The following is an 18,486-nucleotide window of genomic DNA, read 5'->3' on the forward strand; positions in this document are numbered from 1 at the left end:
CTCGCCCCAACACCTCCCGGGGCGGACACAAGGCTCTTCCTCTCCCCACCCCCCGCCAGGAACGGGGAAGGATCCTAGCCCCGGCCCCCTCCAGCCCCCCACATCGTTTCCCTATCCGGACCCGGATGGAACCCCGCTCTAACCCCGCCGCCAGCCGCGGCTCACTTCCGCATCGTGCAACGGGGACACGCTTCCCCCGCACCTCCAGGAAGCGGCGCTCTAAAGTTCCGGCCGCGCGCCGGGCTCCTGAGGTAGGCGGGGAAGGAGGGAGAGAGGGGGAGCGGCGCCGGCCAAAGAGCTCGCGGTCGTAATGGTTCGCAAGCGAAACTTCCGGTTCCCGGTTATTTTCGTCAGGTAAGCCGGCTAGGCTACGCGTGGGACGAGAAGTCGGCGGGGAGGTTGTGGATGGCGCAGCCGGCAGAGTGTTGAGACTCTTTAATGCGAGGGTCGTGAGTTCGAGACCCGTGAACTCCGGGTATAGGGCGGTGTATAAATTCAATTAATAATAATAATATTCCTGTATTGCAGCGGGTTGGACTATAGATGAGTGGAGTCCCTTGAGTGGACTAATAAGTAGACAAGTTCCTTTGCTGAGAGGGATTGCTATGGGCGGAAGATGGCTGAAGTCTAGCGGTGGACCTCATGGAAGCTGGACAGCTGTTGGTTGGTGGGTGGAAGCTGGAGGAGCTCTCACCTGTGCAATGCCCGCAGCAAGGTGGTGCCTGTGGATATGCAAGCGGGTTCCAGTTCACCTTCAGAAAAGCTGGTCAATAGGAACTGGTGGATATTTGTGGACTGAATCTGGGGTAAAGGTAAAGGTAAGGTAAAGGTAAAGGTAAAGATACCCTTGTCCGTACGGGCCAGTCGTGTCCGACTCTAGGGTTGCGTGCTCATCTCGCTCTAGAGGCCGTGAGCCGGCGCCGTCTGAAGACACTTCCGGGTCACGTGGCCAGCGTGACGAAGCTGCAGCTGGCGAGCCAGCACCAGCGCAGCACACGGAAACGCCGCTTACCTTCCCGCTATAAAGCGGTACCTATTTATCTACTTGCACTTAAGGGTGCTTTTGAACTGCTAGGTGGGCAGGAGCTGGGACCGAGCAACGGGAGCTCACCCCGCCGTGGGGATTCGAACCACCGACCATGCGATTAACAAGTCCTAGGCACTGAGGTTTTACCCACAGCGCCACCCGCGTCAATCTGGGGACATGAATGTAAATGAATGGGGGAGCAAATGTGGCCCCACTGGTGACCTTCATGGATGTTGACTGCCGCTTGTTCGTGAACAAGAGGTTTCGAATGTGGCCAAGGAGAAATGGTGTTTGCATATGCTTGCATGTGATGTGTAAAAGGTGAAAAGGGGTTGTGCACGTGCGTGATGAAACCCATGGAAGTTGGCAGGCTGAGTTTAGTGGAAGATGGGCAGGGTATAAATAAGAAAATTATTATGAAGTCTGTGGTGATGCTGCTGGAGAGCCTTTCCTGTTCATTGTCTCTAGGTCTGAAGCCAGGAGAGATTTTGCCAAGACCACCCCATGGAAAGCAATGGCGAGAACTGCAGGGCTGAAGCAGGGCTGCTTGTGTTTCTAAATACATCTACTGGTAGTAGCCATTCTGCCTTCAAAAGCAGGTAATGGGATACGACACACCTGTGTTCGTATCATGACACATGAAGGCTGGGCTGAGTGACAAATAAGAAATAAAAAAATAAATCATTGCTGAGGTGCCCCCATTTCTTTCTCACATGAACACACAGTGATGATGTTGCAGCTTAATAACAACAGGGAACAATATCCAGTACCAGGGAAAATATACAAAGCGACCACACCAGACACGTACATTCATGCATCCCCTCATGCGTGCTCTCTCTCACACACTTCGAATATACATCTCTTTGTCTTTCTCAGTCCAAGTGCATCTCACAAACCACACATACACAGATAACAAATTCAAAACTTTCTCAAAAGTGTACATCTCCCTCTTTCACATATATAGGCATCTGCAGGAATTTTTCGGGCACAGGGGTGGGGTGGGGGGGAGAGGGGCATGGAGAGAGTGGAGCTGGCTCTCAAAAAAAAGTTTTTTGAGAGGAATGGTATACAGTATATGTATGTTTCACTTCACAAGATTCCAGAAATGCTAGAAACTTTTTTGTTTTCAAATGAAAGCTGGGAATTATGGCTCCTGGGATATTTTTGCCTCTTTGATTAGTCCCAAACATAGTTCGTTGGTGCCCTAGGAAGGTGTTTGCAGGTGCCATGGCACCCTTGAGTGCTGGGTCGGCGATCCCTGCTGTAGTTCCTTAGGGCCAGGCAACTATGTTGTTGTTGTTGTTTAGTCGTTTAGTCGTGTTCGACTCTTCGTGACCCCATGGACCAGAGCACGCCAGGCACTCCTGTCTTCCACTGCCTCCTGCAGTTTGGTCAAACTCATGCTGGTAGCTTCGAGAACACTATCCAACCATCTCATCCTCTGTCTTTCCCTTCTCCTTGTGCCCTCAATCTTTCCCAACATCAGGGTCTTTTCCAGGGAGTCTTCTCTTCTCAAGAGGTGGCCGGAGTATTGGAGCCTCAGCTTCAGGATCTGTCCTTCCAGTGAGCACTCGGGGCTGATTTCCTTAAGAATGGAGAGGTTTGATCTTCTTGCAGTCCATGGGACTCTCAAGAGTCTCCTCCAGCACTGTAGCCTTATGAGGCTTTGCCCTTGGGTGGGAAAAATATTGCGCCCGGGAAAGAGAGTGGGAGTCAACACGACACTCAAGGAATAGTTTCGGAGAAAAAACTTTATTTCTACCATCCATGAACTGGTAGAAGGAGCAAGTGTGATAGTTCACAAAAACATGCACGAGTTCACAGTCATTTGCACAGAGCACATATACCCCTTCCAGTTCCCTCCCCTTTCTCCTCCTTTTCCAGGAGTCCTGCCCATGCGTTCCTCTGAGCATGAACAGAAAGCTCCCCTGTCTTGGGACTCTTTTGGACTCTTGGCACCTGTCAGGGAACTGACATCGGAGCCAGAGGCGGAGGCTAGGCTCTCAAGCGATGCTGGAGAAGGGCCCAGCAGGGGGAGAGGCGGCTCACCAGCTGGGGAAGGAAATCAGCGTAACACCAGGGATAAAGGGGGGCAGATGGGGGAATCGGCGAGGGGGCTCCAGGACTCCTCGCGGAGATCAGCGAGGAGAGCACGGGTCCTCCGCTACCCACGCCCTCCCTGCGCAGAAGACTTCCGCACAGGGAGAGTAGGAGGAGACTTGGAGTCAAACAACTTTTATGCTGGAAAAGGTTTAAGAAACACCCACTGACGGATTCTGCTAGTGACTGAACAGCCACGAAGTGCAGGGCTGTCCAGACAGAAAAGGTTTAACAAGGCAACCTAGCCAGGAGTGGCACCAACTTGCGCACGAGCAACCCCTACATTTATTACAGCACCCTTCCCAGGAAAGGGGGAATGAAAGCGGTTCAGCATGTCCAAAGATGTTGCAACTAGAATGAGATAAGATTCAGTTCTCAGGCCTGAGTATTCTTGGCATTGACACAGTCTATTCATTAGCCTTTAAAAGTAACATTTTGCCTATGCACAGCATCTTGTGAGAATAAGCAGAGGAAAGCTTTAGCTGTGGATTTTTAGAAGACAAAAGGAATTTTGGACAGTTTTGAGGCCTGGTTGGGGGGGCGGGGACCTCGGGCCTAGGTGGCATCACCTGTCCTCACCTTCCTTCAGCACCATAATTCAAAAGCATCCATTCTTCGGCAATCAGCCTTCTTTATGGTCCAGCTCTCCCTTCCATACATCACTACTGGGAAAACCATAGCTTTAACTATATGGACCTTTATTGGCAAGATGATGTCTCTGCTTTTTAAGATGCTGCCAGGCAACTATAGGCCAGAATAAATGCATATATGCTGGTGGTTTGATAAAAAAAGAGAGGTGCTGGAACACCTCTGTGTGTGTTTGTATGTATGTATGCCCCGTTACTTCACAAGTCTGTCTTCCTTTGGCTTGTTTGCAGCACAGACGTGACTGTAGATGGTGCTATGCAATAATGAGTAGAGAACACAGGCCTCAGTATTAACAACACATATTCTGGGAGGCTATAGAAAAACCAGAGAGAAGATTGTGGCTTGCGTGTTGCTTAGCATGCGTTGACTTAACCTCACCAGGCACATCAGATTGATGTGATCTGCAGCTCTGTGTGGGGCAGCTACCCTTGGGCCTGCTGGGGATGAAGGAAGGTGAGGACAGGTGACCCCACCTAGGCCCGAAGTCACCCCCCCAACCAGGCCTCAAAACTGTCCAAAATTCCTTTTGTCTTCTAAAAATCCACAGCTACAGCTTTTCTTTGGATTCTCACAAGATGCTGGTACATAGGCAAAATGTTACTTTTTATCAGTACAAGAAGGCTTCAAAAAGCTAATGAATAGACTCTGTTCAAAGCAGGCCTGAGAACTGACTTTTATGTCATTCGGTTGCAACATCTTGGACATGCTGAACCACCAGGGCTCCTCGACGCCTTGGCTCCCACTCCCCTTTCCTGGGAAGGGTGCCAAGAGTCCAATAGTCCAAGACAGCTTTCTGTTCATGCTCAGGGGAACTCAAGGCAGGACTCCTGAGGGAGGAGAAAGGGGAGGGAACTGGAATGGGACGCGGCAGCTAAAAAAGCCAATGCAATTCTGGGCTGCATCAATAGGAGTACAGCATCTAGATCAAGGGAAGTAATAGTGCCACTGTATTCTGCTCTGGTCAGACCTCACCTGGAGTACTGTGTCCAGTTCTGGGCACCACAGTTCAAGAAGGACACTGACAAACTGGAACGTGTCCAGAGGAGGGCAACCAAAATGGTCAAAGGCCTGGAAACGATGCCTTATGAGGAACGGCTAAGGGAGCTGGGCATGTTTAGCCTGGAGAAGAGGAGGTTAAGGGGTGATATGATAGCCATGTTCAAATATATAAAAGGATGTCACATAGAGGAGGGAGAAAGGTTGTTTTCTGCTGCTCCAGAAAGCGGACACGGAGCAATGGATCCAAACTACAAGAAGGAAGATTCCACCTAAACATTAGGAAGAACTTCCTGACAGTAAGAGCTGTTCGACAGTGGAATTTGCTGCCAAGGAGTGTGGTGGAGTCTCCTTCTTTGGAGGTCTTTAAGCAGAGGCTTGACAACCATATGTCAGGAGTGCTCTAATGGTGTTTCCTGCTTGGCAGGGGGTTGGACTCGATGGCCCTTGTGGTCTCTTCCAACTCTATGATTCTATGATTCTATGATTCTATACTCTGTGCACATGACTGTGAACTCGTGCATGCTTTTTCTGAGTTATCACACTTGCTCCTTCTACCAGTTCATGGATGGTAGAAATAAAGCTTTTTCTCCGAAACTATTCCTTGAGTGTCTGTTGACTCCCATTTTTCCTTTCCCGGGCGCAATATTTTTCCCACCCGAGGGCAAAGCCTCATAAGGCTACAGGGAAGCTCTGGGTGTGTGTGCAAAATGCTGCTGTTGGGTTGGGGGACAAGCACAGATTGTCTCCGACAAGAGCCATACAAGCAGTAGTGTCGGCCCAATTTTGTGGAGCTCCCTGCAGAGCTGAGGCTTCCTCTCTGTTGACAAAGACCTTTCTTTTTCAGCAGTCCTTCGAAGCAAGTTGTGCTTTAACTCTCTTACTTGTGGTTTTCATTTGTTTTTAAACACTGTACTATGATTTTACAGTGGTACCTCGTCTTACAGACGCTTCAGGTTACAGACTCCGCTAACCCAGAAACAGTACCTTGGGTTAAGAACTTTGCTTCAGGATGAGAACAGAAATTGTGCTCCGGCGGCTCGGCAGCAGCAGGAGGCCCCATTAGCTAAAGTGGTGCTTCAGGTTAAGAACAGTTTCAGGTTAAGAACAGACCTCCAGAATGAATTAAGTTCTTAACCCGAGGTACCACTGTACTGGTAAATGCGTCTCTGCATAAGGGTTGCAGCAGTTTCTAACGCACACAGGGCCAAAGCATTTTTGGGCTTTTTAGGCTAAAGCTAGCACCATGAATTGTACCTTGAAGGAGCAAGTCACCCATGCTAGGAGAGAGGCTGCCAAGTCTCTGCCTTTGGAACAGTCACAGAGGGCAGTCCCATGTGGGGCACATGCAGTAGTCTAGCTTTGAGTGTGCAAAGGCATGAATGCTAGCTTCCCGGCTTCAATGACACGTGGCTGGATGTAAGTGATGAATTTTAAGCAGGAAAGGTAGGCCAGTTTCCAGTGAAGTTATAATGTTTGCGTCAGTGAGAAGAATAGGCTTAAACTCCTGTGCTTCCTCTGTTTGCTTCCTTTGATCCTGCTGTCTTAATTAATAACTCTGACATCCGCGTTCTCTCAGAAGATTTATCTCTCTGCATCTGAATGTTTCTCCCTGCCAGCTAAATGAAACAAGTTGATTCATAAAGCAGTTAATGCACTCGAATGTGGTCTGATGTTCTTTCCAGCAATAACAGCTCTAATCGAGGAAGGATCTCTTTCAGGCACTTGAGCAACAACTGCTTTAAAGATGTCTTTCCAAAGAAATTAATAGCCATTGCGCATTTAAAAGTAAAAATAACCAGAGAAATAACAAAGATATTTTTAAAGTTCAGAAACACTGCATAATGTATATTTTCTTCTTGGAACTTTAGTGGAAAGAAATAGCCTGACTCTGCTTTATATTAAATATCATTTCATCATTAATCATCTTCAGGGGAGAGTGATGGAAAAAATGGGCCACTGATTGGTGGCACTTCCCCCTGTGAGCAGCAGGGGGCAGGCAAAAGTAGCTCTCCCACATGTTTGGTCTGCAAGGTTTTTATAGTAAACCTAACAGATTCGTTTGTCTGGTGCATCACCAATATTCTCATTCCTGCCTAACGTGATGAATTGATTTTCAACAGGGTTTAACTTGCGTAGTAGGAACTAAAATCTGAAACATATTTATACAGACTTGAGTTAGCTGTACAAGAGGTGAAAGTAAGAAACAGTGTGACCTCCATATGCATGCCTGCTCAAAAGAAAGTTCCATTGAATTAGATGGAGCTTTTCCTCCAGATAAGTGTATAGAGCGGCCGTGGGGAACCTGTGGCTTTCCAGATGTCCTTGGATCATAACTCCCACCTTTCCCGACCGCAGGCCATGCTGGCTGGGGCTGAGGGGAACTGGAAGGCCGCACGACCCCCGCTGCTGGTGTATATAGGATCCCAGCCAAAATGAGGTAAACTTGAGTAAAATATGGTGGACAGCAGAGTGAATGGCTGCAATAAAAATATTATTAATGGCAGGGTTTAGTCAAGATTCTGTCACAGTTTCAGAAATTCGGGGTGAGGTAGCCAGGGTGAGAAAATCAAGGCCACGTTCGCACATTCCTTTAAAGCACTATGGTCCTGCTTTAAACAGTCATGGCTTCCCTAACGAAGAATCCTGGAACCTGTAGTTTGTTCGGGGCACTGAGAGTTCTTAGGAGACCTCCTTTCTCCTCCCATCGCTACAATTCTCACACTGGATTAACCATCAATCCTTCTTCACGGGAAACTCGGGGAAGTGTAGCTCTGTGAGGGCTCTGGGTCCCCGATCCCTACCTAGCCCGTTCAGTCAATCTCTCCCCATGTAAACCAGCCCAGACTCGGCATCCATCATCAAAGGCCCTTCTTTGTGTACCATGTCATTACTTAGGAGGCAGGTTTAGTCGTTGTCTGAAGACTATCCCTGCCTCCGGGTCTGGTCTTGACCGGATGGATATTGGAATCAACAAGGGAAACCCACATGACCTGAAGGTGTTGCTGTGTAATGCTAGGTCAATGATTCATAAGACCACTGCCATCCATGACTTGATCGTGGATGGAGGACTTGACCTGGCATGTATAACAGAGACTTGGTTGGATGAAGCAGATGGGCCTGTCTTAGCTGCTGCTTGTCCACCAGGTTTCTCTTACGCACAGCAAACCAGGACATGTGGGCGCGGAGGGGGGGTTGCAGTGATTTTTAGGAAGTCACTAGCTTGCATCAGGCGTCCAGCTGGGAAGACCCAGTTCTCTGAGTGCATGTTCTGGAGGTTGGGCAATAGGGGCAGTACAGGATTCCTTTTGGTGTACCGACCTCCCTGCTGCACCAAGGATTCCCTGCCCGAGCTGCTTCAGGTCGTGGTGGATGTTCTCCTGGAGACACCTAGTTTGGTTGTCCTAGGGGATTTTAACATCCATGCTGACACGGCCTTACAAGGGACCGCTCGGGACTTTGTGGAAAGCATGGCCTCCATGGGGCTGTCCCTGAATAAGTCTGGCCCAACTCATAGTCATGGACATTCCTTAGACCTGGTGTTCACCTCTAGTGACGTGGGTGATCTGACACTAAGTAAAAGTGAAACAAAAGAAGTGCCATGGTCAGATCACTTTCTGGTGCAACTGGACTTCTCCGTGACCCTTCCCCTCTGCAGGGAGGGATTTTAAATAAAAATATGAACAGGACTCCTGTGTTTGCCGAATGCTGGGCCGGTTGGGTCTGCGCGTTAGACAGCCTCATGTGTCTCTCAACATTCCCTCTCCAGCTGGGTCTCTCCTGCCAAGATGCAGCTTTGCGTAATTGCATATCTGACTTGTCTGAGAGGAGCCTAGTAGCTAGAAAGATCAGGGATTAATTAGTTACATGATGTCACTGCGCATTAAAGGGAACCAGAGCACGTTGGGAGGGGATGCTTTAAAAAAGTGCTTGTTATGACTGATTGAAGTCAGGTGCCAAGAGGCTGCTCTGGCTGAAGAAAGCAGAATGCCAAAACTCCCTGTCTGCAGGAGATTCCTGCTTTGAATGCAGCCGCTCTGAACTTAAAAAGCAAACCACATTTCCAGAAATGAAACAGGAGGGTGCAGGATGCAAGAGTGAGGTTTAAAGATACTGTGGCCGCCGCATTAGGTTTTTCTGCTCTCTCTGGGCCCTTCTGCACCACCTGTTTACTGAGCACTCTTCCCGAGTTGTTTGCAGGGAGATTAGACGGTGTTGGCTATTTAACAAGCATCCATACAGATTGCTTGCAGGGAGGTTATAAAGGGAGATGGGAAAAGGTTTCTCTCAATATTTTCTGTGCTTAGAACTCTGTACCTAAGAAAGGTTGCTCTCAAATACTATCTGCAGTAAATTCCTGTGCTAATCCTGTGCTAATCTTACTTCTGCAAATTTTGGCCAGACAGTTAGCACACCGCCAGTGACTGCTTGCAAAATTTGGCTGACAGGTCAAAAGTTCGTTTCCTGCCTAGCCAGCTAGCAAGAAACCGCTGCTGTTAGCAATAACTAACCAGACCTACTAAATTTGGCTGGCGGGTCAAAAGTGCAGATTTAACCAGGCCTGCTAAAGAGGCCCCTTTTCCTGTCTTATGCTTACTAATGCAAAGATGAGAAAAGACACGTGTACGAAGGAAAGGGGAGGAATGTGTTTAGCAAGCAAAATAGAAAGACAGGAATGTTTAGCAAGCAATAAAATGTGTTTAGCAAGCAATATAGATGTGCCATGTAAGGGAATAATTTGAGAAGGTATGGGAGGGGGGAAGAGTGCTCAGAGAGTATAAGAAAGTTTGCTGAAGTGTCTTGCTTTACAGCCAGTATATTTTCAGGAGCTATCCAGCTGGTTGTCTCTCTGTACAGATATTGTCTCTGTGCACAGATTTCAATAAACTTTTTCTCCAAAGAAGATTTTGCTTTCCTGGTACTTTTGTTCCCTCCAAGGTCCGGGGATGGCGTGGCTGATGGATCCCTAGGTAAATAAGGCTTCATTTCTTTGGGGGCTCGTCCGGGATAAGCCCTCTCCCCAATACGGACCTGAGGGCCAGGCTCAACCAAGGTGAACAGCTCAGCAGCGTTTGCAGGCTTCCGTGCGCACCCCACCTGTTTCGTGGGGGGAGCCAGCCACACTGTCCTGCAGTGGAGACATCTTGTTGAGGGAGAAAAACAAAGAGGACGGCGCCGAGGGGACAGGTCCGCAGCGGAAAAAAGGTAAGCCCAAGGGAAAGGGCGTGGGCCCCCAAGGAAAAGGGGGGCGAGGTCTGATCAGCCTCACCTGGTTGGGCAGTAGAGTGCCAGCCACCAGGAATAAGGGGATTGGTTGCGCAGTAGAGTGCCAGCCACCAGGAATAAGGGGATTGGTTGTGCAGTAGAGTGCCACCAGCAAAAAAATTTGGAACAGAAGAAGGAGGGAAAATTATTTTGGTGTGTTTTGTGTATTGCATGCTGAAATTATTTTGGTGTGTTTAGTGTGTTACATGTTGAAATTATATTGGTGTGTTTTGTATGTTGTATGTTGCATGTCAAGATACTCTAGTGGCTGAATTGTCAAGTGTGGGCCAGGGCTTAGTGTCCCCTTGGCCGAGCAATTGTAGGTCTGTTGTGTGTGAAGTATCTGGAAGAAATGGGTTCTGGCCAAAGTAAAAGTACCCCTTTGAAATGCTTTTGGGGATTCAAGCTGATGAGAGGGGAGGATGAGGACATTGTGTAAATTAGATTGGCCCACCCCAAAATAACAAATTGGCCGTCCATCAGGACCCTTGATTTGCAACTCATTAATCCATTATATCAGAACATTTTGAATGTCCACCCTGATCAAATCCCCTACATTTCCACATGGAAGACCAATGTGGAACAGAACCCCCCCCCCCTCCTGGCTGAAGTCATGCTGCCAAAAAGTCTCAGGCAGCCGTATCTGCTCAGTCAGGAAGACAGGAGGACAACCCCCCAGTCCTCCAGGATTCAGAGAGGGAAGAAGATAAAAGTTTTGATGCCCCACCACCTCATGCCCCGGCAACAGCCCTGGCACCACCCCCGCCACAGGGAACAGATGGCCCAGCCCCCAATCCCGTGGACAATGCATTGGTAGACCTGGGCGAGGATGGAGAAAGGGAGGAACGAGAAGAGGATGGTGAGGATGAGGAATTTGTAAAAAGATTAGTTAAGTTGATAGGTGATAATAAGAACAGGCAGAACGTTTGAGAAAGTATGTGGAACCTTATGCAGGAGAAGTGGACGTCAGTCCCCATATGTTAAAAACAGCGGGATGTGTAGGGGAACAGAGAAGAAAGTGGCAGAAAGAGTGGGGAAGGCAGTGAAAAGAGTGACCCTCCATAGGGCACATGAAACACAGGAGGAGGGCGCGGCCAGAGTGATGCCTCTCCATAGAGTGTATGACCCTCCGGCCCCCGCGGGACCTAACGGGGTGGTGCCCAATAGAACTTATACAGTTCAACATGTCCCCTTCTCTAGTGCAGATGTTTGTAATTGGAAGAACCAAAACCCTTCATTTGAAGAAAACCCTGCCAAAAATCATTAAGCTGTTTGAGGGAATTTTTTTTAAAACATACAACCCCACTTTTTATGATGTGCAATATTTGATGGATGCCCTGCTAGCTACAGAGGAGGAGGATAGGCGAATTCATGCTGAAGCCCGAGCACACATGAGAGCGCAGGGGGCAGGAGATCAAGCTGTTGCAACAGGATATCCTGAAACTACACTGAATTGGGATTATCAGACCATTGAAGGGCAAAATACCCTCACCACTTATCGCCAGAATGTCTTAAGTGGCATGAGGAGGGCAGCCAGAAAACTCACCAACTTTGTGGAGGCCAGAGAAATAGTGCAAGGAACAGAGGAGGCCCCTGGAGCCTACTTAAAGAAGCTGAAGGAAGCCTACCGCCAGTATATCCATGCCCCTATCATAAAAACTGCCTTTGTAGCCCAAGCAGCGCCCGATATTTGCCGAAAAATCCAGATGGGCCACACCCTGAAATGGATGTTAGAAAATAGCCCAAACCACTTATAATCAGAGAGAGGAAGAGGCCCAGAAGAAAAAAGGAGAAGTACCAGGCAAAGAAGTTGATGGCCCTGAAGACGGGAGGTCCACCGTTAGAAGAAGAAGAGGAGGGCGAGGCCGCTTAGGAAAGAGTCAGCGTGCCATCTGCCGAAAGGCACCTATTTCCTCTCCCAGGCTAAAATGAGGAAATGTCAGATGCTACTACATCCGCGTTAGAAATTCCAAGTCACCACAACCCTCAACCCAGCTGCCCTATTACCGGTAGGAGTAGGTGAGGAGCCCACGCATGACTGCATTGAAGTAATGGATGAGGTGTATTCTAGCAGGCCTGACCTTAAAGATGAAGCAGACCCCCAGTGGCCATCATGATTTATGGATGGAAGCAGCTTCATTGAGGCTGGACACCGGAAGGCAGGTTATGCAGTGGTAGCCCTGGAAGACCAGGTGATCGAAGCAAAGTCACTCCCGCCTGGAACATCGGCCCAGCTGGCAGAGCTAACTGCGCTTACCAGAGCCCTGAGCCTGGCAAAGGGACAGATTCTAAGTATGCATTCCTGACTTTACATGCCCATGGAGCCTTATGGAAAGAAAGAGGTTTGCTTACCTCCAGAGGAAGCCAGGTGGCCCACCCACAAGCCTTGCTGAACCTTCTGGATGCTGTATGGGAGCCCGAGGCAGTGGCAGTTATCCATTGTTATGGACACAAGACTGGACCAGGAGAAGTGGCCAGAGGAAACCGATTGGCAGACAGAGTGGCCAAGGAAGCAGCCCAAGAACTGGCCCCCGCCTCGGTTATTGGAGCACTGGTCCCAGAAGAAATTTTAAGCACCACTGACAAGCCAGCTTATACGAAGCAGGAAAGGGACACTGCAGACGCTCAGGAGCTGACATTGTCCAAAGAAGGATGGTACCTTACCCCTGATGACAGGATATGGATTCCAGAGTCCCTTTCTCGGCAGGTTACTCAGAGATACCATGATTCAACCCACATAGGACCAGATGCTACAACCAAGCAGCTGGAGAAATGCTTCTATATAGCCCACCTCTACCAACTGGCAGCCCAGATTTCCAGGAAATGCCTGCTGTGTCAGAAGAATAACCCCAGAACCGGACCACTAGCTCCCCCAGGAGTTCAGCACAGTGGAACTGCACCTATGGAAGATCTTGTTGTGGACTTTACTGAATTACCCCGTTGTGGACTACACCGCTACCTGCTGGTGGCAGTGTGCACCTACACCGGATGGGCCGAAGCATGGCCAACAAAGACTGAAAAGGCATTTGAAGTAACCAGGTGCCTGCTTAGGGAAATCATCCCTCGCTATGGATTGCCAAGGTCCATAGGATCTGACAATGGACCAGCATTTGTTCATGCAGTCCTACAGGGACTGGCAAAAGCGCGCCAGATCAACTGGAAGCTGCATACTGCTTATAGACCCCAGAGTTCTGGAAAGGTAGAGAGAATGAACAGGACTCTAAAGAATCAGCTGTCCAAGCTGACACAGGAAACCGGGTCTAATTGGGTGACCATGTTGCCCTTGGCATTACTCAGGGTCCGCAGTCTCCCGTCAAAAGCGAACCCACCTGTCACCCTTTGAAATTGTGCTTGGGAGACCGGTCCCATATGTCAGAATGTTGTCCCCACATGCTGGTCAGGATATGCAATTGAATAATTAAGTCCAGATATTCTTCCGAGTTTTCTTTTGTCTCGACAGGTGGACCCAGGCTCGCAACCCCTGTGTGTTGGCTGCATCAGTTCGAGCCAGGTGATGAAGTGTGGGTAAACGATTGGGCACGGACGCAGCTACAACCGTGCTGGAACCTTATACCGTCCTGCTCTCCACACCCACCGCCGTGAAACTCGCCGGCATCACCCCTTGGGTCCACCACACCAGAGTGACCACTATAGATTGAACTGTGCAGTTAAATCCTGATTAACCCCTTCGGCTGACCATCTCCAGACCCTCCGCTGATGACCGCTCTGCTGATATCACACCGGAAGCTGATATCTCAACGCACAGCTGAAGAAATGGATGGGAGGGACGCCCGCGGGCAGCGTCCCCAACGTGAAAACCCGTGCCGGGACTGATCCAGGAAGTCCACCAGGACATTTAATACTTTCATAAGGACTTTCTCTTTTCCTTTTTTTCTGTTATATTCTGTATTGATTTGCTCTATGCCCCACAGCCCTGACCCTACCGAGCCATACCGCCCTTACTGGCCTGCTGGCCTCTGCTACGACTGGTTCGTCTTGCCGGTGGTAAGAGATGGCGTGCTCATTGACTACTGGAAACAGGGGTTTGATGAGGTTACTATACCAACCTCATCTGATGGACCAGGTTCTAATCTTAATCCAGGCGTTAGATGGGACGGAACCTATCTTAATGCAAGTATTGCAGGGGTGGGAGCCTTAACCAGGTGTGCATTGAAATTGCTAAACAAGTGCCAGTAAGAATTGCCACCCCAAGATTTCAGCTTCCATATGCTCTGGTCAGTAGGGAGGCAGCACGAGAGTTCAATCCACCCAACAGGGTTAGTATGGTGATAGGCCCAATAATGCTTCTATTGCTTTTTTGCTTTTGTATTCCCTGCTTGATGCAATGCTTGCAGAATATGATGGGAGAGATGATGTCTCGCATGATGGGACCTCGCTTGATTGCTGTAATGAGAGAATATAGACCCCTACCCCAGAACGAATCTAAGTAATAGATTGTTCAAAAGAAGAGGAGGGAGTAAAGGGAGATGGGAAAAGGTTTCTCTCAATATTTTCTGTGCTTAGAACTCTGTACCTAAGAAAGGTTGCTCTCAAATACTATCTGCAGTAAATTCCTGTGCTAATCCTGTGCTAATCTTACTTCTGCAAATTTTGGCCAGACAGTTAGCACACCGCCAGTGACTGCTTGCAAAATTTGGCTGACAGGTCAAAAGTTCGTTTCCTGCCTAGCCAGCTAGCAAGAAACCGCTGCTGTTAGCAATAACTAACCAGACCTACTAAATTTGGCTGGCGGGTCAAAAGTGCAGATTTAACCAGGCCTGCTAAAGAGGCCCCTTTTCCTGTCTTATGCTTACTAATGCAAAGATGAGAAAAGACACGTGTACGAAGGAAAGGGGAGGAATGTGTTTAGCAAGCAAAATAGAAAGACAGGAATGTTTAGCAAGCAATAAAATGTGTTTAGCAAGCAATATAGATGTGCCATGTAAGGGAATAATTTGAGAAGGTATGGGAGGGGGGAAGAGTGCTCAGAGAGTATAAGAAAGTTTGCTGAAGTGTCTTGCTTTACAGCCAGTATATTTTCAGGAGCTATCCAGCTGGTTGTCTCTCTGTACAGATATTGTCTCTGTGCACAGATTTCAATAAACTTTTTCTCCAAAGAAGATTTTGCTTTCCTGGTACTTTTGTTCCCTCCAAGGTCCGGGGATGGCGTGGCTGATGGATCCCTAGGTAAATAAGGCTTCAGTTAGACGATGTTGCACCAAAGCAAGAGTTATCTCACGTTTTCCTGTCGCTTTCCTTCTTGAGAAAAGCCTGATCTTTGAGGGTTTGTTGCGCAAGACTTCTCAAATCAGCTATTATTGCCCAACCTGAATTTGGTGGTACGCAATTTGGATCCCACCCCGAAATAGTGACAATCGGAAAGCCTGGTTTCCCTTTGATCGGCACTTGCATATCGCCAAAAGGAAGAAGAAATGCATTACCGAAAAGAGGGGGCAGGATTTGCATATCATTTCCCTTTTCTGATTTAGAAATAATTGTCGTAATTTAAGTAGAAACACAGTGCATTTCGCCATAGTAGGGAAGAGTGTGTCCAGGTGACCTTTGGGCACCTAACTGCTCGGTCTGTTGTCCAGCTGCAGGTATAACCATTGATGGGCAACTTTGAGGCCTCTCTTGCTCTCCTTTCGTAGGGTTCTTCATTTTAAAATTGGACTTAAGACTGGGCAGCCCTTCCAAAAGATACCTGTCCTCTGTAATGTAGGGTACATGGTCACCCTCTAGAATGTATGACTTGTGGGAGCCATCACACATCAGGAGAAATGCGTGGGACAAGCTTTCAAGTGGTCTGTCCCCGTCCCCCCCCCCCATTTTCTCCCATCTCCTTGATTCTCAACCGAAGCAGCTGTAAGTTTTGCTTTGTTTCCGTGTTTGGATGTGTGCTGATTTGGGCTGGCAAATAAGTAAGTAAAGTAAAGTTTACTTCAAGCCACCCCAACCTCTTCCTGTAGGCCAAGGGTTTCAGATCCATATTCTAATATTATCTTGCCATTAATGATCTGGCTGCGAGTTGGATATAGGGCAGGGGGTGGTTGACTTTGGCCAACCTAAATGGTCACTGCCGATTGCACTATATTGTGTCATCTGACTTACGAGGTGAGAGGTGACAGAGTGACATTAAGTGAAGGATTTGTCTGCCAATATGGCGACACTCGTTTCTAGGCCAGGGTGGAAAATATGATCTTTTCCTGTCCACAGGTTAAGTGGCAATGATTTATGGGTCTCTGAGTAATGGGGGGAAAGAACGGCATGATAAATACTTCTGTGGTTCAAGAATTCAGGCTTCTCCCTCTTGACCATCAACTGAAAGCATCACTGCTGGTTTGAGAGAAAAAACTCACGAAGCTACAGGATTGCTATGGATTGTGGTTAACATTGTGTGTATGTGGATTCAAACATTTAAAGCAATTTCATAGCACTTTAAACAGCCATGGCATCTCCCAAAGAATCTTGGGAATTGTAGTTTGCAAAAGTTGTTAAGAGTTGTTAGGAGCCCTCTTGCAGTTCTCTTTGAAGGGGGACTGATGGATAAACCACTCTAGAAATTGTAGTGCTGTGTATTGGTCTAACAACTCCCAGCACCCTTTACAAAGATCAGTTCCCAGAATTCTCTGGGGGAAGCCATGAAGAGATTAAACAAACTGAGGATCGGTCTATAGTTCTATGAACAGCAGGGCTGGCTGAAGACATTTTGCTAGCTGAAGTGAAGGTCAAGATGGTGCTCTTCCCCTTACCATTATTGTAATCATTAAGAATGAATTTCTGTTTATTATTTTCCAACACAAAATTTTACTGTGTACTATTATATTCCATTGGAAGCTCCTGCAGCCAATCAGAAGCCACAGAAGCAGACGTTCAGGTTCCAAAAGAACGTTCACAAACCGGAACAATCACTTCCGGGTTTGCGGCATTCGGGAGCCAAAACATCTGAGTTACAGGGTGTTCGACAACCAAGGTATGACTGTATTTTGCTGCTGTAAACCGCCTTGTGTATAGTTATCTAGAAAGGCAGTATACAAGTAAAAAGTGAAATGAAATTCCCTGGACAGACGGGAGTCGAGACTGGCACAAAAAACTTACTTCAACCCCAGTGACAAAGGGGCAGAGTTAGTATCATGTCTGAAAGTCTTGAGTCTCCCATGGATGTTGTCCTGGGATAAAGCCACGTGTCATTCCACGCAACCGCACTTTATTGTGGCTGCCAATCAGAAAAGCATCTCGAGTCACAGCCCCAGAACAAAGTAATCACAACCATGTCTTTTCGCAGGCGCTAAATAAATAAGAGAAAATCAGAATGTTAGATGGGAGGAGTGGCATTCTTCCCTGCAGCATCGAAAAGAGATTCTGGCTGTTTACACAGAGCAGAGGTGTCACATAGCAGCTGTTTGCTGTGAAGACCTGAGAACTTAATCTCCCATGTGCAATTAAAACCTTCAGAAGAGAGAGGCAGGTGTAAACGCCTCCAACATTGCTCATTCCAGGCTTGTTTGACATACAGTTTCAGGAGTATGCTTGTCGAGGCAGTGTTGCGGTACGAAAAGGGGTGTGCAGCCCGTGCAAAGAGAGGAGCAGGGGTGTGCCGAAAGGCAAGCTCTTGAGTAGCTGCTGGAAGATTAATAATAATAATAATAATAATAATAATAATAATATTTATTATTTATACTCCGCCCATCTGGCCAGGCCTCCTCAGCCTCCCTGGGCGGCTTCCAACAGAATATTAAAAACACAATAAAACATCAAACATTAAAAACTTCCCTAAATAGGGCTGCCTTCAGACATTTTCTAAAAGTCATGTAGTTGTTTATTTCCTTGACATCTGATGGGAGGGCATTCCACAGGGCGGGCACCACCACCAAGTGGTGCAACCTCACTTCTCACAGTGAGGGAACTGCCAGAAGGCCCTCGGCGCTGGACCTCAGTGTCCGGGCTGAACGATGGGGCTGGAGACACTTCTTCAGGTATACAGGACCGAAGCTGTTTATTTCCAAAACGTTATATCCACAGGAATGTCAGAAGCTGGCATATACTTACTCAGGCCATTCCCCAGTACCTGCTACAGTGGTATCTTGGTTTACGAACTTAATCTGTTCCAGAAGTCCCTTCTTAAACTAAAACCGTTCTCAAACCGAGGCACGCTTTCCCTAATGAGGCCTCCTGCGGCCGATGCCCTTCCTCTGTTCAGCTTCTGTTCTTAGACTGAGGTAAAGTTCACAAACCAGGACACTACTACCGGTTTTGCGGAGTTCGTAAACCAAATAGTTCGTAAACAGGGCTGTTCATAAACCGAGGTTCCACTGTACTTTTGAGACCCGTAAACTGGAGATGCCTGGGGTCTTCTGCCTGCAAAACACTGAGCTATGGTTTGCTTGAGTTTGCCTACTTTAACTCTTGTCCCGCCTCTCCTTCCTTGCTGGCATTTCAGAGGCATTCCC

The 18,486-nt window shown here is 48.1% G+C and overlaps 1 long non-coding RNA gene across 2 annotated transcripts; it reads left to right on the forward strand.

Annotated features, from left to right (window-relative positions):
• The first annotated feature begins 35 nt into the window (after nucleotides 1–35).
• LOC308480270 lies at nucleotides 36–17,529 on the forward strand. 2 transcript variants are annotated; one of them, XR_013987979.1, is made up of 4 exons: nucleotides 36–424; nucleotides 1,496–1,626; nucleotides 15,302–17,009; nucleotides 17,322–17,529. It is a non-coding gene; the product is annotated as an uncharacterized lncRNA (long non-coding RNA). The 2 variants fall into 2 exon arrangements; XR_013987980.1 differs by having other exon boundaries at nucleotides 36–354.
• Nucleotides 17,530–18,486: the final 957 nt, after the last annotated feature.

Source organism: Podarcis pityusensis (assembly GCF_964106645.2).
Source record: "Podarcis pityusensis genome assembly, chromosome: 6".
Lineage (NCBI taxonomy): Eukaryota > Metazoa > Chordata > Lepidosauria > Squamata > Lacertidae > Podarcis > Podarcis pityusensis.